The sequence below is a fragment of the Rattus norvegicus genome, chromosome 5, assembly GCF_036323735.1.
Source record: "Rattus norvegicus strain BN/NHsdMcwi chromosome 5, GRCr8, whole genome shotgun sequence".
Lineage (NCBI taxonomy): Eukaryota > Metazoa > Chordata > Mammalia > Rodentia > Muridae > Rattus > Rattus norvegicus.
In genome coordinates this window covers 8781730-8805906 of record NC_086023.1, presented here as the reverse complement: position 1 = coordinate 8805906, position 24177 = coordinate 8781730, and the positions used below count along the sequence as shown (strand labels likewise).

General features: G+C 41.4%; 1 protein-coding gene across 2 annotated transcripts in view; it reads left to right on the top strand.

Moving 5' to 3' along the window:
* The window catches only part of Kcnb2 (potassium voltage-gated channel subfamily B member 2), a 471100-nt gene that overhangs the window by 5278 nt on the left and 441645 nt on the right, over positions 1-24177 (top strand). Inside the window, exon 1 of one of the 2 annotated variants that reach the window (XM_063287085.1) lies at positions 18706-22837. The exons of the other annotated variant lie outside the window; for it this stretch is intronic. The gene's annotated coding sequence lies outside the window, so the exon portion shown is untranslated. Of the gene's footprint in view, positions 1-18705; positions 22838-24177 lie in introns of those variants that run through there. 2 annotated transcript variants of the gene reach the window in all.

Here is a 24177-nt window from a genome sequence, read left to right as displayed (position 1 = left end):
GGGTGGAAGACACCGTGCACTCTCAGACAGAGGCAGAGACAAATCCACAACATACCATACATGATCTTCCTGGGTGGCATGGCAATTAGCTGGGTAGCTGCATCACAAAAGGACCCAGGGTAAGGAAATGCAGTTGCTCTGAATTGCTCTGTATATTAGAGACATGATTCTGTCTTCAGGAAGACCAAGTTCCTCCTCTTTTATGGGCAGGATTCTTCAGTGCCCCCTTTGCTACTGTGAAATGAAATTAATGCATAACATAACTTGTCTGCACATATATTTTGATATCATTTGTCAGAGAAAATACAGAAAAATGGGAAAAGACCTGCAGGTTTGGTGATGTTTGCTCAGCTGGAGATGGACAGAAGATAGAATGAAGAACTACTGAAAGTTCAGGTGACTAGAAGAGAGAAGTGGAAAAGAAAGTAATAGTCTCTCTTGGATAGTGTGGACACTTGTATATTTGTCATTTTAGAACACGAGTGAGATAAACGTTCACTAACTGTGACAACTTTATGCTGTAAACAGATGTGGGTTGCTACCGTAGTAAACCAGTGTTACATAGGGGACACAGTCTTTCAACGTGGTGATCAACTCTTGGTGATATTATTCCAAAAGTAGTAGCTACTTTCCTAGAAAACTCCTCTGTAAAGACATAGAACTGGTATGCACTGACAAGGTGAGTGGGGCTACGCATTTGAAGGTGTCCAGGAGATGTTTGAATATTTGCAGGACAGAAGACAGGGTTTCTGCCCATATGGCCGAGTTTCCTGTGTTCTGGGTCTGAACAGTTTTGCAGAACTACCCCCAAAGGGACTGTATTTTAATTTTCCAAAGCCCTCACTGAATCTGTCTCTTCCCATTAAAGGCAGCTACTGTGGTTCTAATGCATGGCTGGCTGATTTGAAAGAGTGAAAGCCTTAAGGTTTTTTTAAAGCCTTTTTATTAGTTTGAGAATTTCATACAATGTATTTTAGTCATATTTGTCTCCTTCCCCAGTTCCTCCCAGGTCTACCCCCTTTCCTTACCCATAAACTCAGTGCTCTTCTTCAACCCATTAAATCCAGTTTGTGCTATTGATATATGGTTGAGTGTATGGCCATCCACTTATGGGTAGTTGATCCACTGGGTAGACATATCTTTAAGGTGGACTGACTATGCCTCTCCCAGCAGCTATCAACTTTTCCACTGCCAACCTTTCTTCTGCCCTTTCTGAAGTGCTTCAGAGCCTTGGACAGTGGGGAAGTGATGCAGATGGGCCTTTTAAAGCTGAGTGTTCCACACTCTCTCTGTCTTTGCTCCTTGCCCAGTTGTAGGCCTCTGTTAATTTTCATCTCCTATAACTGGAAACTTCTCTGATGAGGTTTGAGAGATGCACTAATCTATGATTGATAAGTCATAAGAGCTTTCAAGCTTTTCTGTAAGTTTCTTGTCTGGGTAAGTAATAAGCAAAGTAGACAACAACAAGATCAAAACATGTAGCTTGCTAAACACTCAGGACAGGCCAGTAGTAGGTACAGTTTGCCAGGCTGACTGCTGAGGGGGATCTGAGCATAGCTGTCAGAGTCTCATCTCCTACGTGGGAGTGTCAGACAAGCCTTCACAGATGAAGTGACATCTAAGCTCATTCTCAAAAGATGAGTCAGCGTTCTCCAGGTGGGGAAGGAGGCAGATGGAGCATGGTCGAGGCAGAGGGAACAGCATTTGCAAAGCATGGTCAGAGAAAGAGCTGGCTGCCGATTGGCTCAGTGTTTTAGGAAGTTGACATCAGATGGGGTGAAGAAAGTGAAGAAGTCAGAGTGTTGTATGCTGATAAAGCTTCTGATTTTATCCCAGAGGACAGACTATTGAGTTATCTGAAATTTAAAACAAAAATTTCCTTTGTTTTAGAGACAATGTCTAAACTGGAGTTTCGAGGTGGCTGAATTATGAGAGATCAGATGGAGGCCTGGAGACGAGCACACTCTTGTCGAGCAGAGGCAGATGGCCAGAACCTTCTTTGAATGGGGGTGGGAAGAAGGGAGGAATGTGTAGGTTTATTCTTTTCCTTAGGGCCAGCTTTGAGTTTCTTTGACTGTGAAGATCCCTCAAAAATCTTCCTAGGTCTTGTATATATTTGTTTTCTGTTTTCCCATTGCCACATTTTCTTTGTATATTATTTGAATCCATTTTATTTCTTCGCCCATGTCTCAAATACTCAAATCTCTAATGGTTACTGTCCTAGTTAGTTAAAATTATTCTTGCTGTGATGAAGCACCATGATTAAAAGCAACTCTGGGAGGAAAGGATTTATTTGACTTATACTTACACATCACTGTTTATCATCAAAGGAAGTCAGGATAGGAACTCAAGCAGGGACCAGGATCAAGAGCTGATGTAGAGGAGTGCTGTTTCTTAATTACTTATCATGGCTTGCTCAGCCTGCTTCCTCCTCCTTCTCCTCCTCCTCCTCCTCCTCTTCTTCCTCTCCTTCTTCCTCCTGTTCATCATCATCATATTATTATTATTATTGTTATTATTATTATTCCCATGTACAACTGGCTAGACCTCCCCCATCAATTACTAACTAAGAAATTGTCCTACAGGTTTGCTTACAGCCCAATCTTTTTTTTTTTTATTAACTTGAGTATTTCTTATATACATTTCAAGTGTTATTCCCTTTCCCGGTTTCCGGGCAAACATCCCTCTCCCCCCTCCCCTTCCTTATGGGTGTTCCCCTCCCAACCCTCCCCCCATTGCCGCCCTCCCCCCATAGACTAGTTCACTGGGGGTTCAGTCTTAGCAGGACCCAGGGCTTCCCCTTCCACTGGTGCTCTTACTAGGATATTCATTGCTACCTATGAGGTCAGAGTCCAGGGTCCGTCCATGTATAGTCTTTAGGTAGTGGCTTAGTCCCTGGAAGCTCTGGTTGCTTGGCATTGTTGTACTTTTGGGGTCTCGAGCCCCTTCAAGCTCTTCCAGTTCTTTCTCTGATTCCTTCAACGGGGGTCCTATTCTCAGTTCAGTGGTTTGCTGCTGGCATTCGCCTCTGTGTTTGCTGTATTCTGTACAGCCCAATCTTATGGAGGCATTTTCTCAATTGAGATCACTCCTTTCTTGTGCTTCTAGCTTGTGTCAAGTTGGCATAGAACTAGCAAACACAGTTGTTACCTTTGGAATCCTCAACAAAATGAGATTGTGTAGTCAGGGAACTTCATGAATCCGATGTTTACTAACAGGCTCTTGTTACTTTGTCCATATGGGAAGGGCTTGCGAGTATCTGTCATCCAAACCTCCCCGCAGGTTGTTTCTCTTCTTTAGAATTCCTGATATAGTGAGCTGTTCCAGATTTTAAGGTCTTACTTTGTAGACTTTGGCTACACCCCTTGTCTCTGTTTCAGACTAGCAATTCCTTGCCAAGGCCATTACACATAATAAGGAGCAACCACATATACTAACTTCTAATCATTTCCTGTAGACTTATAAGTGCCTCAGAGTTTGCTAGAACAAAGCAGAGGCCACGGGCTATGGGGTTTTGTATTTCCTCAATTATGGTCAGGGTGACAATATTTAGATTTTGGTAAAGGTAGCACCTCCAGTCATGGGACCAATTTCAATTTCAAAGTAAGGTAGACTAATGATAACGGCTGCAAATAACACTGAATGTAGCTATTTAACATGATACATATTTCTCTAAAAGTTAAATGAAGAGAATGAGGAGAAGAAAAGGAAAGAGTAAAGAATGAGAGAGAATCATCGGAGATGGAAGAGGGGACAGCCATCGGTAGATAGGAAGATAGGTAGGAAGGTAGATAAGTAGATCGATGATAGATAAATGAGAGATAAATTGATTAATGATAGATGAGAGATAGATAAGCATATTTAAATTCCTTGACTAAGATGTGAGACATTTGGGGGCTATACCACTAATGAATGTTTTTTAAACAACCACAGCCTAGGTGGGTGGGACTGAGAACTAAATCCTTGGCTCAATGGGAGTTTCTCAGTGACAAGTCTCTTAAATGAAAGTGAAGCTTGAATTTAAATAGACAGTTTGCCATCCAGGCTGTGAGTTATCCTTCAAAATAAATTAGGGGGGAAAATCTGTGTGAATTAAGGTCAATCACCAGTTAACCCATGCTTTGGGTGGCACCAGATACTCCTGTCTTCTCTTTGGCTCTCTTCCCAGACCTCTGGGACATGTTCCTGTGGGACATTCTCTAAAACCTCCCTATTGTAAGACTCTGGTGTGTAGCAGACTCTGGCTGGGTGCTTTGGGATAAAGGATGGTAATTATCTCATAGACAAGAAACTAATTCTAATTAAATATTAGATGTCATTGCTCCTGGAATGTATTGTAGCACATCTTACCACAAGGGCTTTTCTACAGGTTCCTATCTCACTAGAGCCCAGACACCAGCCATTTGCTATGCCTCCCTTCCTCCAGATCCTTCCTCCTCTCCAACCAGAGCTGTACCACTGTCCTTTGTCAAGGTGCCAGTGGATGACTCCGAAAGTCAGAGGTAGTTTATTAATGCAATTTAACTCATGTTTGTCTCACTTTCTCAAGGACACTTGGTTCTAATAGCAGAACAATCTACTGTGACTTCTTTAATTTTTTTCTGAAACAAAGAAGCAGTTCTATTGTTTCTCAGAGCCTCTCGTTTAAAATTATAGGCAGCTTTTAAGAGACTTGAGCTCAGCAAATATTTATTAGGCACTTTTCAGATAAGAAGCACTCTGCTAGATCATAGGTTTAAGCAGACTGAGTTTGTATCTTCATGAGGTTCCTGTCCGTCTGAAAGCAAGCATGGGCACTGGTCCTCTTCATGTTGGTTGTAGAGACCCTAACCTAGGTCCAAACCATTGATACTTCTCTGGATCATAAACTGCTTTGATAGGAGAGGTGAAAACCTAAATGTGAGACGAAGTGTGGTGTGCTGCACTGGGAGAGGTGAGGCATCATGCCACCATCATTTTCCAGAGTAGACCCTAGGACGTAGCTGTCTGTGTTGTGCACACTGTCTCCTCCTATTTCAACAATCAATGCGAGGATTCCTACAAGGAGCTAAGGGAGACATGGATAATGTGACATCTTGGAAAGGTGGGACGGAGGACAAATTGCAGCTGTCAGTGTCAGAACACTGTGCTTGCAGAGCATGGCAGGATGTCCTGCTGAATGGGGGAGAGTTATCAGAGCAGTGCTCGGGGCTCAGACAAGTACGATAAAAATGTCCATGGACTCAGAATGCTGTGCTACGTGGGAGCCTAAGGCTTGGAGAAACCTTTCTTTAGTAGGTTTCAGGTTCCACCCGATTTCCTTTATTGGAAAGACCAGTCAGTGGGCTGGCACCATGAAGGGATTCAGTAGAAAGCTCCATTTATTTTGCCATCGCCATGTGACCACCCTGTCTTTCTTGGACTTCCTTTATAGCTTACTCACGGGGACTCTTGCTTTTCTTACCATTTTAATTAATTCAGTACTCTGCATATTTTATGAATATGAAATTTGAACATGTCTTTCTTAGATTCTTTTCTCACCTTTTCTTTCTCCTAATGATCAACTACCAAGCCAGAGCTCTGCAGTCTCACTTCATACCCAGAACTATGGTGTCCAGGAACCTAGAAGGCCCAAGAGCATGACTGGGGGCCTAGTGTCTAGCACTCTTGAAAATGGAGATGGACAGTAAATAGGAAATACCAATACAGATGAGCCCAAGTTTAGTGCTTCCACAACATATTCTCTCTCTCTCTCTCTCTCTCTCTCTCTCTCTCTCTCTCTCTCTCTAATTTTATTTTATTTTTATTTTATTTTGTTAATTTTATTTTATTTTTAATTTATTTTCTTTATTTACTTTTATTCACTTCACATCCCACTCACCACTCTCTCCCGGTCACCCCCCTCCCACGATCCTTCCCCCAACCCCCTTCTCATGGGTATCTCCCTGACCCTGGCACTTCAAGTCTCTGGGAGGCTAGGCAAAGCTTTTGGGGTAGCCCCTGCTCCAGTTGTTCAAGGCCCACATGTGCAGGGAAGCCTAGGTCCAGCTTGTGTATGTTCTTTGTTTGGTGGTTCAGATTCGTTTAAAGGACAAAACTTAAGTCTTCATTAAGAACAGACCTCAGCATCAAAGGGCTTGCAGTAGAACTCCAGAAGGGAATGGGAAGGTTCTATGTCTGTACTTTCCAGTGTGGTGATCACCAGCCACATGAGCTATGGTATAGCTGAATTGTGACTTCTAAGCCTAAAAATTGGGACTTAAATCTTATCTAAATTTGAGGAGCTGTAGTGGCTAGTAGTCATGCTAGAATATTCGGGTCTAGATTAATATTAGCATAAATTAATTAGGAAACCAAGTTCAAAAGTAGTGTTATTTACTAATAATACTGCCCTTATTTTACTGCACATAGACATGTCAGCCATTTCTGGTACCCCATGCCTGCTCTGGCTCAGATGATCTGGAAGGTACCTCATGTGGAAGCGTCCTCAGGAATTGCTGTTTTGATAGCATTTCATGCACTCTGTAACATACACAAAATGTCGATACAAATGCAGGGTGTTAACTTTTTAAGTATCTGACTCATGTGTCCCTAAGTGTTTTCTCAAGCCCAGATGTTCTGACCAGGTTCTGTGTGTTGGGGGAGGAGATGGTACCCTCTCGTCCTCTCTCTGGTCACATTTCCTAAGTTCTAAAGTTTCACAAGTGCATCACTGTGTCCTCTAACAGGTTCCCTTCCTCTGTCATATTGATCTCTTTTCTCCTGCGCTTATTTATAAAACATGTTTGTCAATTTAGTTCAGTAGGAAAGAGAATAACAATAGAATGTGAACTATTTGGTTATTTGGTTCACATTCACGCACATGCACACGGACATGCACACGCACACGGACACAGACACGGACACGCACACGCACACGGACACGCACACGCACACGGACACGCGCACGCGCACGCGCACGCGCACGCGTTTTGAAGCTTTAAAGCACCCTTGGGTCAGGCTCTTGAATTCCTTTGCTACTCGTTTAATGTACAATAGCACTCTCCTGACATAGCCCTAGGGGAGGAGTGTGGTGTTTAGAAGGGAATTAGGAACTATGATGGTAACATGTAAGAAGGGTTTCTATCCTGATCCCTTCATCCTCAGCCTGTAAGGCTCCGAAAAACAATGGGTCCAGGGGCTTTCATCCTGAATCTCTCCAGTTCATAAAATCATGATTATTAATCAGAGCATCATTAAATATTAATTTACTTTTGAGATAAATGTCACTTTAAATTTGGAATCCTGGTTTTTTTTCTAAATCCAAGGAGGGCATTTTCATTAGGCGTTATGGGAAAAGTGCACAGGGAAAGCTAAGAAGCTCGTAAAAGTCCACTTCTTGAACTCACCTCTGGCTTGAGTCAGGAGCAGCGAAACACTTGGCTTCCAGCATAATAAACGCAGTGTGCAGTGCTCTAGCCAGAACCTCTGTAGACTTCTTAATGGAAATAGCTGTTTTCTTGCTAGGGTTTTACATTAATTCTTGTAGGTAGTAGGTACTCAATGTCTGTCAAATGGATTAACCAATGAACAATACCTCAAAGAGTTTAAAAAGCGAACAGTAGCTGAAGTTGTGGCCGCCATGAGTAAAAGTGTTATTGGAAAGAGTACCTGGGAACTGATCACTCCTCTCCCCTGGGCAACGTGCTGAAACCAAGGGGAGAGCTTGCAGCCAACTTGAGTGTGGTAAGCGCACAGTATCCCCTGCACCTATACAGCTGACTCCAGAAGCACAGAGCCAAGAGCCGCAGTGCCCTAGGCAGTGGTTCTACTGGGTTCGCCACAGTCACAGTGACTTCGCCCAGGTTGTCTCCCTTGAATTTAATGAACAGTAATAGCTGAGTGACACATTGCTTCGGAAGGAGGAATGGAAATGAGAAGAGAATGATGGATTGAAACTAGCATTTTTTATTTATATTCCATGTTCCCTTCCCAGTCTGACTACCACTGAAACAGTAGAGATAATGGAAGCATGTTGAAGCCATGGCCATCAATAATTACACTCAGCTAGCTCAGCGGTGTTTGTCAGTTCTGCTTTGTATGAATTAGTCACTCTATTCTTGCTTTACATTTATTTTTTCTTTTTAATATTCCTTCTTTTTATTTAATCTTTTTTTACACTTTACATTTTATTTCCCTACTGGTGCACCCTCCAACTGTTCCACATCCCAAACCTCTTCCCTCCTCCCTCCTCCTTTGTCTCCACGAGAATGTCCTCACCCCTACCTCCCACCTCACCAGACCTCTAAACTCCCTGGGACCTACAGTCTCTTGAGGGTTAGGTGCATCTTCTCTAACTGAACTCAGACCCAGCAGTCCTCTGCTGTATATGTGTTGGGGACCTCATGCCAGCTGGTGTATGCTGCCTGCTTGGTGATCCAGTGTCTGAGAGATCTCAGGGGTCCAGGTTCATTGAGATTGCTGGTCCTCCTACAGCATGGTCCTCCTTCTCCGCTTCCTCCAGCTTTTCCCTAATTCAACCACAGAGGTCAGCAGCTTCTGTCCATTGGTTGGGTAAAAATATCTACATCTGATTCTTTCAGCTGCTTGTTGGGCTTTTCTGATAGCAGTCATGGTAGGTCACTTTTTGTAAGCATTCCATAGCCTCAGAATTAGTGTCAGGCCTTGGGTCCTTCCCTTGAACTGGATCCCACTTTGGGCCTGTCGCTGGACCTTCTCTTCCTCAGCCTCCTCTCCATTTCCATCCATGCGGTTTTTTTCAGACAGGAACAATTATGGGCTAGAGTTTTTTTTTTTTTTTTAAAGAGTATTTATTTATTTATTTTTTTTTATTATTAACTTGAGTATTTCTTATATACATTTCAAGTGTTATTCCCTTTCCCGGTTTCCGGACAAACATCACCCTCCCCCCTCCCCTTCCTTATGGGTGTTCCCCTCCCAAACCTCCCCCCATTGCCACCCTCCCCGCATAGTCTAGTTCACTGGGGGTTCAGTCTTAGCAGGACCCAGGGCTTCCCCTTCCACTGGTGCTCTTACTAGGATATTCATTGCTACCTATGGGGACAGAGTCCAGGGTCAGTCCATGTATAGTCTTTAGGTAGTGGCTTAGTCCCTGGAAGCTCTGGTTGCTTGACATTGTTGTACTTTTGGGGTCTCGAGCACCTTCAAGCTCTTCCAGTTCTTTCTCTGATTCCTTCAACGGGGGACCTATTCTCAGTTCAGTGGTTTGCTGCTGGCATTCGCCTCTGTATTTGCTGTATTCTGGCTGTGTCTCTCAGGAGCGATCTACATCCGGCTCCTGTCGGTCTGCACTTCTTTGCTTCATCCATCTTGTCTAATTGGGTGGCTGTATATGTATGGGCCACCTGTGGGGCAGGCTCTGAATGGGTGTTCCTTCAGTCTCTGTTTTAATCTTTGCCTCTCTCTTCCCTGCCAAGGGTATTCTTGTTCCCCTTTTAAAGAAGGAGTGAAGCATTCACATTTTGATCATCCGTCTTGAGTTTCCTTTGTTCTAGGGATCTAGGGTAATTCAAGCATTTGGGCTAATAGCCACTTATCAATGAGTGCATACCATGTATGTCTTTCTGTGAGTGGGTTAGCTCACTCAGGATGATATTTTCCAGTTCCAACCATTTGCCTACGAATTTCATAAACTCGTTGTTTTTGATAGCTGAGTAATATTCCATTGTGTAGATGTACCACATTTTCTGTATCCATTCCTCTGTTGAAGGGCATCTGGGTTCTTTCCAGTTTCTGGCTATTATAAATAAGGCTGCGATGAACAAAGTGGAGCACGTGTCTCTTTTATATGTTGAGGCATCTTTTGGGTATATGCCCAAGAGAGGTATGGCTGGATCCTCAGGCAGTTCAATGTCCAATTTTCTGAGGAACCTCCAGACTGATTTCCAGAATGGTTGTACCAGTCTGCAATCCCACCAACAATGGAGGAGTGTTCCTCTTTCTCCACATCCTCGCCAGCATCTGCTGTCACCTGAGTTTTTGATCTTAGCCATTCTCACTGGTGTGAGGTGAAATCTCAGGGTTGTTTTGATTTGCATTTCCCTTATGACTAAAGATGTTGAACATTTCTTTAGGTGTTTCTCAGCCATTCGGCATTCCTCAGCTGTGAATTCTTTGTTTAGCTCTGAACCCCATTTTTTAATAGGGTTATTTGTTTCCCTGCGGTCTAACTTCTTGAGTTCTTTGTATATTTTGGATATAAGGCCTCTATCTGTTGTAGGATTGGTAAAGATCTTTTCCCAATCTGTTGGTTGCCGTTTTGTCCTAACCACAGTGTCCTTTGCCTTACAGAAGCTTTGCAGTTTTATGAGATCCCATTTGTCGATTCTTGATCTTAGAGCATAAGCCATTGGTGTTTTGTTCAGGAAATTTTTTCCAGTTGGGCTAGAGTTTTTGACTGTGGGATGGCCATCCAATCCCCTGACTTGATGCCCCATCTTTATGCTGGAGGTGGGCTCTACTAGTTCCCTCTCCACACTGCAGGGCATTTCATCTAAGGTCCTCCCTTTGGGTCTTGAATTTCTCTCACCTCCTGGGTCTCTGGTGTATTCTGGAGGGTCTCCCCACCTCCCACCTCCTAAGGTTGCCTGTTTTGCATGTTGCCATTTTTTCTGCTGGCTCTCAGTCTTTTCCCCTCACCCAATACCAGATCATGTTTCCTTCTTCCTCCCTCCACCACTCCCTTTCCCTCCCAGGTTCCTCTCCCTTCCCCTTGTGATTGCATTTTTCTCCCTACCAAGTGGGACTGAGGTGTCCTCATTTGGGCCCTTCAGCTTGGTGACCTTTTTGAGTTCTGTGGACTGTGTCTTGGGTATTCTGTACTTTTTTTCTGGTTTGATATCCACTTATTAGTGAGTATATACCGTGCATTTCCTTTGGGGTCTAAGTTACCTCACTCAGGATGATTTTTTCTAGCTCCATTTGCCTGCAAAACTCAGGATGTCCTCATTCTTAATAGCTGAGTAGTATTCCATTGTGTAAATGAACCACATTTTCTGTATCCATTCTTCTGTCGTGGGACATCTGGGCTGTTTCCAGCTTCTGGCTGTCACAAGCAAGGCCACTATGAACATAGTGGAACACGTGCCCCTGTGGCATGGTGGGGCATCTTTTGGGTATAATTCCAAGAGTGGTATTGCTGGGTCTTCAGGTAGATCCATATACAATTCTCTGAGAAACCTCCAGATTGATTTCCAGAATGGTTGTAACAGTGGGCAATTCCACCACCAATGGAGGAGTGCTCCTCTTTCTCCACATCCTTGCCAACATGTGTCATCACATGAGGTTTTGATCTTAGCCATTCTGATTGGTATAGGGTGGAATCTCAGGGTCGTTTTGATTTGCATTTCTCTGATCACTAAGGACTTTGAACATTCCTTTAGGTGCTTCTCAGCCATTTGAGATTCCTCTGTTGTGAATTCTCTGTTTAGTTCTATTCCCCATTTTTTGATTGGGTTGTTTGTTTTTTGGTGGTTAGCTTCTTGAGTTCTTTACATATTCTGAATATTAGCCCTCTATGGGATGTGGGGTTAGTGACATTTTTTTCCCCAATCTGTAGGTTGCTAATTTGTCTTGTGGACTATGTCCTTTGCCTTAGAGAAGCTTTCCAGTATCATGAAGTCCCATTTACCAATTCTTGATCTTAGAGCATGAGCCAATGGAGTTCTGTTTAGGAAATTTTCCCCCTGGGCCAATGACTTCAAAGCTCTTTCCCACTTTCTCTTCTATTGGATTCAGTGTACCTGGTTTTATGTTGAGGTCCTTGATACACTTAGACTTGAACTTTGTGCAAGGTGGGTCTATTTTTATTTTTCTACATACAGACAGCTAGGCCAGCGCCATTTATTTAAGATACTTTCTTTTTTCCCGTTGTATTCTTTGTTGAAGATCAAATATGTGTTAAGTATGTGATTTATTTCTGGTCTTCAATTCTAATCCGTCCATCAACATGTCAGTCATGCAGTTTTTATCACTATTTCTCTGTAGTAGAGATGGAGGTCAGGGATGGTGACTCCCCTAGCCATTCTCTTATTGTTAATGATTATTTTTGCTATTCTAGGTTTTTTGCCTTCCCAGATGAATTGAGAATTGCTCTTTCCATGTCTTTGAAGAATTTTGTTGGGATTTTGATGGGGATTGCATTGAATCTGTAGCTTGACTTTGGTAGAATGGCCATTTTTACTATGTTAATTCTGCCAATCCATGAGCCTGGGAGATATCACAATTTTCTGAGATTTCACATTTCTTTCTTGAGAGACTTGATGTTACTGTCATATAGATCTTTCACTTGGTTGGTTCAAGTTACCCCAATATATTTTATATTATTTGTGGCTATTGTGAAGGGAGTTGATTCCCTAATTTCTTTCTCAGCTTGATTATCATTTGTATAAAAGAAGGCTACTAATTGAGTTAATTTTATATTGGGCCAGTTTGCTGATGTTGTTTATCAGCTGGAGAAGTTCTCTGGTAGAATTTTTGGGATCACTTATATATATTATCATATCATCTGCAAATAGTGAGACCTTTATTTCTTCTTTGCCAGTTTGTATCCCCTTGATCTCTTCTTGTTGTCTTATTGTTCTAGCTAGCACTTGGGCACTGTATTAAATAGATATGGGGAGAGTGGGTATCCTTGTCATGTCCCCGATTTTAGTGGGATTGCTTCTAGTATATCTCCATTTAATTTGATATTGGCTATTTGTTTGCAGTAAATTGCTTTTATTATGTTTAGGTATGAACCTTGAATTCCTGACTCTCCAGTACTTTTAACACAAAGGGTTGTTGTATTGTGTAAAATGCCTTTTCTGCATCTAAGTACATGATCATGTGATTTTTTTCTTTGAGGTTATTTATATAGTGGATTCTGTCAATGGACTTTAGTACATTGAACTAACGTGTTCCTGGGATGAATGTTACTTAACCATGGTGAATGATGGTTTTGATGTGTTCATAGATTCAGTTTGCAAAAATTTTATTGAGTATTTTTGCATCAATATTCATAAGCAGGACTGGTCTGAAGTTCTCTTTTTTGGTTGGGTCCTTGTGTGGTTTAGATATCAGAGTAATTGTGGCTTCATAGAATAAATTAAGTAGTGTTTCTTCCGTTTCTATTTTATGGAATGGTTTGAAGAACATTGTTATTAGGTCTTCTTTGAAGGTCTAGTAGAATTCTGCACTAAATCTGTCTGGTCCTGGACTTTTTTTGGTTGGGAGATTTTTAATGACTTTTTCTATTTCCTTATGGGATATGGGCCTGATTAGATAGTTTACCTGCTCTTGATTTAACTTTGGTATGTAGTATCTGTCTAGAAAACCATTCATTTTATCTAGATTTTCCAGTTTTGTTGAGTATAGGCTTTGGCTGTAAAATCTGATGATTTTTTGAATTTCCTGTCTCTGCTGTCATTTCTACCTTTTCATTTCTTCTTTTGTTAATTTGGATACTGATTCTTGGCCTTTACTTAGTTTAGTTAGGGGTTTATCTATCTGGTGATTGTCTCAAAGAACCAGCTTTTGGTTTTGTTGATTCTTTGTATTGTTTTCTTTATTTCTATTTGGTTGATTTCTGCCCTGTGTTTGACTATTTCCTGCAGTCTACTCCTCTTGCATGTGTTTGCTTCCTTTTGTTCTAGAGCTCTGACATGTGCTCTTAAGTTGTTAGTGTAAGATCTCACCGTTGTTTTTGTTGTTGTTGTTGTTTTTGTTTTGTTTGTTTGTTTGTTTTTTAACGAGGGCACTCAGTACTATGAATTTTCCTCTTAGCACTGCTTTTATTGTGCCCCATAAGTTTTGGGTATGTTGTACCTTCGCTTTTATTGAATTCTAAAATGTCTTTAATTTCTTTATTTCCTCTCTAGCCAAGGTATCACTGAGTAGAGAGTTGTTCAGTTTCCACATGTATGTGGGCTTTTGTTATTTTTGCTATTATTGAACACCAGCCTTAGGCCATGCTGATCTGATAAGAGGCATGGGATTATTTCACTCTTCTTGTATCATTTGAGAGTTGTTTTGTGACTAATTATATGGTCATTTTTGGACACAGTACCATGAGGTGCTGAGAAGAAGGTGTATTCTTTTGTTTTAGGGTGAAATGTTCTGTAGATATCTATTAAATCCATTTGGTACATAACCTCTATTCATTTCAGTGTGTCTCTGTTTAGATTATGTTTCAATGACCTGTCCATTGGTAAGTGTGGTGTGTTGAAATCTCCCACTATTATTGTGTGGGTTTCAATGTGTGTTTTGAACTTGTTTAAAGTTTCTTTTAATAATGTGGATACCCTTGCATTTGGGGCATAGATGTTCAGAATTGAAACTTTCTCTTGATGGATTTTCCCTTGATGAGCATGAAGTGTCCTTCCTCATCAGACTTGATAACTTTTGGTTGAAAATATTTTTTTGTTTTTTGGATATTAGGATGCCAACTTCAGCTTGTTTCTTGGGATCAGCTTGCTATTGAGGTGTGTTTCTTGTATGCAACAAGATGCTGGATCTTGTTTGCATATCCAGTTTGTTAGCTTATGTCTTTTTATAGGTGACTTGAGTCCATTAATACTGAGAAATATTAAAAACAGATGACTGTTGGTTCCTGTTATATTTGTTTTTGTAGGTATCCATTGCCCAGTTGCCCTGTGTACAGATGAACTCTTGGGATGCCTTCAAGATGTAGTGTCAGATGCCCTGAGTGCAATACATCTCCTGGGATGCCTCAGGGTGTATATTCAGGGGGACAGACTAGCTAGCAGTCTGACACAGCAGAAAGGACCAAGTGGAAGGGAAGTGGTATTTGATGGGCAAGGTTTTTGGGGGCAATGGGTCCTGAGTCCACTGGGCTCCCAGCAGCAGCTGTGGGTCTTTTGGAGTATACTTACCAAGTGCTCTGAGTTCAGTGGATCTTCTGGGATGCCTCAGGATGTGGGGTCTTCAGGGGAGCAGACAAGCTAGTAGTCTGTCCCAGGAGAAAAGACTAGTGGAAGGGTTTTACACTTTTTCTAACTCACTGTTTACATTTCATATTTATTTGTGAACCCCGAGATTGCAAGGTCTAAATGAACAGAGTAGATTTGTGAGTAGTGGCTTCCAGCCCTTGTTCTGAATCACTCTTGGAGATGATTTAAACCCACTGATGTTATTTCACTTTTAGATTCTTTGACTTTCTAAAATTTTTAACATTAAGAAAACGAATTTTCAGATATGTCTTGAGAATGGGAATTGCATATTAAGACTGAGGCTAATCCTCATGCCAGCACGGCTGAGAATAGAAAAGAAACCTCGCTGTCAGAATTAAGTGGAATGAACAAGGGACTTCACAGATGATCACAGAGTATTTGGAGATGACAACAATGATAATTATTAGAAGTTCACACATCAAATGAGATCATAACTTGGGCTCAGTTTCAAATACAACTCTAAGAATATCCCACCTTCTAGGAAATGCAAATTTTCCTTATGGACATTGAGATCTTAAGCTGAAATCAAATCCAAATTAAGTCTCTGAATCTCATTGTCATATTTATTTTACACTCACATGCTCTCTTGTTATGAGCCTCAGTGTAGAGGTTTTCTGAGGGGACACAGCATGCTTTAAGATTTGCCATCACCAAATCTAGTGTAGCGGACTTTCCTTAAGGAGAGATAGTGGGAAAATGCATCATATCACATAAGCATTGAAAGCAGGAAGAACATCCCCTAGTTGTCGCCTTGTAGCCATACTCCTCCTCTCAAATTTTTGAGCAGTTTCCCTGGATGTAAACAATTCCCTCTTCTACTGTCCTTGCCATATTTTTTTAAAGTTTTTTCCATGCTGTGTTTGAAATTATTTCAAGACTGTGTCATCTGGTACCAATCAGATGAACTCAGGGCTTCAGTCAATCCATCTGTGGTCCCCAATTTTCATATTTTTAGGCTAGAAACTGTTGATGGGAATTGATGGGTTCATTTTCTTATTCTCAAATGCTTCCATATTTTCTTAGTTTGTGCTAAATTGTTGTTGCTGGCAGCAATTAAACACCCCAAGATCCATAGGTGCGAGTAGGTCATCCTGTCCATCTGCCTTCCGTCCTTTCATTTTTTTTTTCTTTTCTTTTTTTCCGGAGCTGGAGACCGAACCCAGGGCCTTGCGCTTGCTAGGCAAGCGCTCTATGACTGAGCTAAATCCCCAACCACCCCGTCCTTTCAATTAACTGTTTGTCATTATCATAGAACTCTAGCCTTTTGTACAACAGAGACACATGGCAGTTAAGACAGTGGGCAAGGATAAGGAAAGGAATCTGTAAACACAGCCATATACAGATGATGCTTAAACATGATGCTTAAGGATCTGCCCAGAGAATGAGAATGGACAGAAAACACTATTCACAAGGAATGGAGATACAGCAGAGTCTATACTACAAGGACCCTTTACTAACTGATGATGATGGTGGTGGTGGTGGTGGTGATGACAGTGATGATACCAAGCATTCTGACATTAAAATGCTATACATTAATATGATTTTCTTTCCATAGAAGAATCAGGAACACATCAACCTTTAATCAGAAAGACAAAAAGAAAAGAGGTTTCAAGGAAAACCAGGGGATGGTCAGATAGAGAGGGGAGAAGAGGAGGGAAAGAAAGAAAAGAGAGGGGAGATGGAGAGGGAGAGGAAGGAAGGGGGTAGGGAAGGAGGGAAGGAGAGGAAGGGAAGGAAGGAGGAAGGGAGGCAAGCTGCCTGGATTCTGATTATGACTGCTCTTTCCCTAAGTGCATGTGGAGGCACAATGATAGTTCTTTTATTGCTGATTGTTTGTTTGTTTGTGGTTGTTATATCACTGTATCATGCCTGTCTACCTCCACTGGATTTAAGTTTCATATTGTCACCAGTGGTCTTAAGCAGAGCAGTTCTTCATAAATATTTGCTGACAGTTGAAGGAAAAAGAACTCTAAATGATCTATAGAAGGATACAGGAAAAGCATCATAATAGAGAAAGCAAACTGATGCCTTGCTCAGGCGGGGGCTGTTGTTTCTTTCTGGAAACAATATTTGTTTTGATATCTTGTAAAGATTTGCCAGAAAGAGAGTGTGCAAAAGAGCATTTCATGCAGGAAAGCATGCTGGATTGGAGATATGGCAGATACTATGAGGTATCTGTAATGAAAGAAAATACTTAAAAGCACTAAATACAAAATTTAATGTGATAACCGCTATTGATATAGGCTAAAGGTACCTGTTTCTAAGAAGATTTAAAATGTTGTATACAGTTATGGAGGCCAGAGGGACCTAGAATGTCAGCTGTAAGTCGATGCCTCAAGGTAAGGATGAGTGAAAGTGCTGTATAAATGTTTTGTGACTGGGAGAAAATAGCACGTGTGCTGGCAGGTTTGTGTGTCAACTTGACACAAGCTGGAGTTATCACATAGAAAGAAGCACCCCTTGAGGAAATGCCTCCATGACATCCAACTATAAGACATTTTCTCAGTTAGTGATCAAAGGGAAAGGCCCTGCTCATTGTGGGTAGTGCCATCCCTGGGCTGGTAGTCCTGGGTTATCTAAGAGCAAGCTGAGCAAGCCAGGGGAAGCAAGACAGTAAGTAACATCCCTCCATGGCTTCTGCCTCAGCTCCGGCCTCCAAATTCCTGTCCTGTGTGAGTTCCAGTCCTGACTTCCTTTGGTAATCAACAGCAATGTGGAAGTGTAAGTTGAATAAACCCTTTCCTCCCCAACTTGCTTCTTAGTCATGATATTTGTGCAGGAATAAAAACGCTGACTAAAACAGCATGTAAACATAAATGAAAAAAGATTATAGGACTTTGAGTGAAATCAACAGGTGGAAAGGAGTGTGGGAGAAACACGGAGCTAAGTAGAGTTTGGCTGTTGTGGACTTTGTGCCTTTATTCTGAGAGATTAGAAACTGAGAAGCATCTTTCACAAGAGAGGACCCTGAGCTGCTGGTGACTAGGTTTGAAGTAGGCAGAGCCACTTGGGGAAGTCCCAAACAAAAGAAGGTAGTCCTCATAGAGACTGGTCTGAGAAGCGGAGCACAGAGGTTCTGTGAGGTGTGCTCCTCTCTGTTGACTACAGCCATTGCCTTTCTTTTATTTATTTATTTTTTAAATATTTTTCCATATTTTTAAATTGGGTATTTCTTATTTACATTTCAAAAGTTATTCGTTTTCCCAGTTTCCTGTCCATCAGCCCCCTAACCACTCCTCCCTTTCTATAAGAGTGTTCACCTCCCCATCCACCCCTCTTACCACACCCCCGACATTCCCCTACACTGGGAATCCAACGTTGGCAGGACCAAGAACTTCTCTTCCTTCCATTGGTGCCCAGCAAGGCCATCCTTTGCTACATATGCAGTTGGATCCATGGGTCAGTCCATGTATAGTCTTTGGATAGTGACTTAGTCCTTGGAAGCTCTGGTTCGTTGGCATTGTTCTTCTTAAGGGGTTGCAAGCCTCTTTGGCTCTTTCAGTCCTTTCTCTAATTCCTTCAACAGGGGCCCCATTCTCAGTTCTATGGTTTGCTGGTAGCGTTCACCTCTGTATTTGACATGCTCTGGCTGTGTCTCCCAGGAGAAATCTATATCTGGTTCCCATCATCATGTACTTCTTAGCTTCATCCATCTTATCTAGTTTTGGTTAAAGCATGTTGTAATGTGCAAACATAGGCATGTCTTAAAGCATGTTGTAATGTTTATGTTTGAAGAGATAGAGAGAAGGCTTCTTGCTGAAGAGAACTCACTGTTCGTCTAAGGACCTGAATTCAGTTCCCAGTACTCAATGTAAGATGATTCACAACATGGTATAATTATAGCCCCAAGGGATCAAACACACTGGTATCCAGAGGTCTACAAACACAGACTCACATGCACACCCACAGAAATACACATACACACACACACACACACACACACACACACACACAGACACGACACACATACACAGAGAAATGTTCTCTCTCTCTCTCTCTCTCTCTCTCTCTCTCTCTCTCTCTGTCTCTCTCTAAAACTTGAAAAAAAGATTGTTATTTGAGCCTTAAGAGAACTATAGTTCCTGTCATGTGCTGGACTCTGGAAAACTGGGAAAGAAACATACTTTGGAAATGTATGTCTAATAACAGGGCCCAACTGAGTAATATCACGTGCAAAAATCATATTCCTGAAAAATTTCCATTCATCATTATGTGATTTGAATCTACTAGAAGGATCCTAACAGCATGTCCAAACTCTATCCAGATTTCATAAACATTTTTAAATTTGTTTTCATGGAGGCTAACTTTGCTTTATGGCAAACGTTTAAATGGAGTATGGATTGTAAACCAATCGTCCAAGGAGCAGACTGTAGCACCCAGACAGAACCCCAGGTCGTAGCTGTAACGTGTGATTTTTGTTTTTAAAAGATTTCTGTGGCCCATTGCTCGCTGTACCTTCCAGGGCTGTGAGCATGTCAGTTAGTTTCTGTTTTTCTCACCCCCTCTCATCTTTGCTTTTTCCCCTTTACTCCATTGTGACTCTGGGAAAACTTTTATAAAAGAGACCTTTGAAGTAGCACACATCAGGTCTCAGCATAAGGGCCAATCTCCATCATAATATTAAAGTCGCTACTTGGATACCCAGGTGCTGGTTTGAAGGTTGAGCCTATGACATCATATATAAACAACTGATGGAAAACAAGAGGTCATGGATCTGAAAGAGAGCAAGGAGGTGTATATGGGAAGGTTTGAGGTGAGGAAAGGAAAAGGGGAAGTAATGTAATTATTTTATAATCTCAAAAAATAAAAGAAATATTTTTTAAAGAAGCGTTTAAAAGGCCATTGGTCTAAAAGTAAGTCTTGAGCCTTTATGCTCTAAGTATAGCAAACACACGCGTAAGAGGTCTAATTCTTTAAATACTTTTGTATTCTAGTGAAGAAAATGGTGACTAAATAAAATAGTTTATTTATAGATTTGGGGACGTCTGTGTATTGAAGAATGCTCATATTACATCTTCTTTAATACTTGTCTTTCCCCTCTGACTGCCGCACAGTGCATCCTGTGACCACAGAAGGCAAAGCTTTGGGGATCTATTTGAGTGCATCTAAAAAAAGCATCTCTTGTACCAAGGATAAAAGTTCTAGGTGTCTTTTTAAACCAAAGAGTAAATCATTGTGTTAAACCCAAGGGTCATCCTGACATGAGTGGCCTTTGTTTGCAGCAGCGAGCTGGCGCCCTGAACTCAGGCCACAGCAGCTCCCGGGTCCATAAGGAGCCTGACTCGTTGAGAAGCTACGGGCAGTTTCTCAATTCAGTAGTGTTACTGCTTTGCTCAATTTTTTTTTACCATTCTTGAAAGGTTCCAGGAGCTCTGTTTAAAATGTTGTCGACATAAGAAGTTTGATGGATTTTTAAATTGTTAATTATTTTAAGGTTTTTTTCACTTTTTTTATTATTTTAAAAGATTTTAGCAGGCAGTCAATTTTTTTTTAAATGATTTCGTTATCACCTAACAGTTATTGTCTTTCTCTCTAGATATCAACACAAATAGTTTTTGTGGATTTCTGAGATAGAAACAACACTATAAAAGTCTACTCTTTGATGCATACATAAAAATGTAAGAAGCAACTGCAGAGCTGGAAATGGATCCTCAAGACTTAAAGGTCTCAGAGTGATTTGCTTGCCCACACCTGGGAAGCACGGCGCAGCTCCATAGAACTGAAAGGAAGCATCGCCGAGCCCTTTAGAAACATTTGCTTTGTGTTCGCAGAATCCCACATGACTTACCCTGCCTGGTTACACCAAAGAAGTGTCAAATCTATGACATAATGCTAGTATTTTTGAGTCTACAGGGGAAAAAAAAAAGAAAAAAGAAAACCTCCTCCTCAAACCTGGAGCCTGAAGCTGTAATTACGATGCCATGAACAGAAAGTTGTGTTTTGTCAGCTTTGACCGTGAACGGGTGGCAGCATAATTCCACGCTGCTGCTGGAGCCGGGTGCAGCTGTGCAAGCTTTGGGATCTGTTGTTGTTTACTGTTTAAAGAGTCAATCGCTCTCTCCTTAGACTTGTGAGGGGACAGAGTATGGTTGTGCTGGCCGCCTGCTCTGCTGCAGGCTTTGTGTTCGGTCAGTTCAGTCAGGAAAAGCTATCAACTGCCAAAAGAGAATATCCGCTGCAGTCTCCTCCCTCAAGTTAGCGTACGTCCTCACTTACAGCTGTAACATAATATAGTGATACACTACCTATATAACTTACATACATTTCCATAATACAGTGATATGTTACATACATAAGTTCTACAGTTACTTGACACCTATAGTTTAAGTATTGAATCATTGCATTTGATATTTGATTCAAACACAAGTTGAATTATGTGATTGACTAATTTTTATGGGGAAGAATTATCGTTATCGACGTAATTTCACATATAAGATTCTATGTGAGAAAACACAGTAGTGTACGCACTTTCATTACTAAAATTAAATACATAAATTTTATGAACACTCTGAAATGGTAAGACACAATTCCTAACCCAGAGGAAGTTGACAGATTCATTATTAGGAGTAAAATTAACACAGCAGAAAAGAACATGGGTTAAAAGTGCAGTGTTATGGGATAGAAAATGAACCAAACACTAAATAAAGTGAAGGGAATGTTTATGATATTCAGAATGTAGTCTTGTCTAAGCCATGATAAAACGGAAGGGCTCTTACAGTGGCATATGCAGAACTCCTTCTTAGGAAGCAGGAATTAGGGGGGAAAGGTTTTCACTGAGTTGGAGGTAGTCTGAGTTTATTCCTCTTTAAAGTAAGTATGGACATTGAAGGGGAGATGGGAAGGCGCAACAGGTCAAATGCTGTAAGCTCTGCCCCAGCGGGCGCAGGCGTTAGGGCCCTTGGACACCCTTCCGAGGAAAGCAACTTGAGGCAGCCACAGTAGCAGGTGCTGTAGTCCCAGTAGCTTGGGAGGCTGATGGAGGAACGGCTGCTTGAGGTTATACTCAGGAGTCTGAGAGTAGATTGGGTAACACTGACAGCTGGTCAGTCAGGGAGAAAGACTATGAAAATACTGCCAGGGGATGTGGTAATGAATAGTAAGGCCTGGGCATGTACCAAGGACTAGGCTCATTTCCAATACCTGAAAAATGATATTGGCTTCATTCGCAAATTTTTATGTTTTCCAAATAAGACACCTTGGGAGATTTTTATATTAAAAGAAGTATAAAAAAAAAACCTTTGAGAGGCAGTGCAAATTCGATAATACTATTCTCTAGTTTATGGTTGTATCCCAGGTTGTTGAATGCAATGACATTGTGGACATGCATGTTAGGAAGAGAGAGATGGAGTAGAAGCAGGACTATAACTTGTAGGGTAGAGACAGGGGGAGGGGAAACCCAAAGAGGAAAGCAAGAGGGAAAATCCACAGTCTTGTAGACACAAGCGCTCAGTGAATTTTCAATGTTCTGCTGTCAGGGCTGGTGTGCTGCACTCTACCTGAATTACTGGCTTTTCTTCAAAACTTTTTTGACTATCTGAACACTACTCAGGATTCTGTAGCTACTAAAGAACTGATGCATTCATTTATCAGGAACAGCAGAACATTCTAGCAAAGCTGAGCGATGACATTGTACCACGGTAACGAGAGCCACGGCAGACAATGTTAAGTCCTAAAGAAATCAAATCAGCAGGGCATCCTCTCATCCTGCTCTCTTCACTTTGAAACGAAGGCATTGGATTTCAGTCTGTGTTTTGTTGTGGGATCTGTAATCAACACTGGATTTCTTATAATAGAACGTTCTTGATCAGTGAAGAAGACACTTTGGAACCTAACCCTTCTGACCTCCCTTTGCTTTTCACCAAAATACCCTTTGAAAAGGAAGATTCTGTGTAAGTCATGGGTGTGAAACTCAAGACAATGGTGTCACACTAGGGACAGTGACACTACTGTAGCATTTACTCTTGGTAATAATGTTACAAGATGACAGATCTCACTCTATCCTTGACCACAGGTAGGAAATGTTTCTATCAGACTCAGGTTAAAGTTTTCTCTCTTTATCCTAGACCTCATTTGTCAGGTAATTAATTAAAGCACTGTTTATCTTAGGCAGAAGGTCTGATATACCAAAAACAGTAGGTGCACTTTATGCTTGCGATGGCTCTTCATGGTTGTGAATTGGACACACTCAGAGGGAGAGAACCTCAGTTTAACAATGGTCTCTGTCAGATTGGCCTGTGGACATGCCTGCAGGAGACTTTCTCCATCACTGATAGCTAGAGGAGGGCAGACCCCAATGTAGAGAGTGCCACCCTGGGCAAGTGGTCCTGCAGTGTAAAAGGAAGCTAACTGAACAAGAACCATGCATGAGTAGTTAGTAAGCAGCAAACTTCCATGGTCTTCGCTTCAGTTCCTAGTTCCAGGTTTCTACTCAAGTCCTTGCCCTGGCTTGCCTCAGTGATGGACTATGATTGGGGGCATAAGGCAAATAAGCCCTTCTTCTCCAAGTTGCTTTTGATTCATGTTTTATCACAGCAATAGACGAGTCAAGTAGAACAGTATCCAAGTCCTAAGCAACCTGGCCTGACTGCCTGTTGTTCATGTGAAGCAGTCATGGACTCTGCTGGTGGTTATAGTATTAGCAGGGTGAAGTCAGACAGTGGAGGAACTTCTGGGTTCACCATTGGGATTGCCCTGTCTCTAAGATTTTCATTTAATTTATTCTGTTCTTGATGTTGCTGCCCACTTCACACATACACACACACATACATATGCATATATCAATGTCAGTAAGATACTAAATGTGGTTACACACATCACTGTCAGCACAGTGCATACATTATTTGAAGATCCAATTCTCAATAGAGAAAAAGATGAGACCCGTAAGCCCAGGTCTTAGAAGGTCAAAAGATACCCTAGCATTTATTTAAGAAACATGCATGTACCTTTTTATTATTCATCTTCCTTTACTGGTGGAAACTAACACCTCAGGAAGATCTGTGAATATTTTTATTTTATTTAGATGTATTTTCTTGGCAAAAGGTCTTTATACAGTGTCTAATTCACTCATTGTGATGCCACAACTTGTGGATTGGATATTATTCATGTTTTTATAAAGGAGGAGTTCAAACCAAAACAACTCTAGCAATAATTATAGACCCTTTTTACTTTGTGAAATGGACATTTTTAAAAATCAGAGATGAGGGAGGTGTGTGTGTGTGTGTGTGTGTGT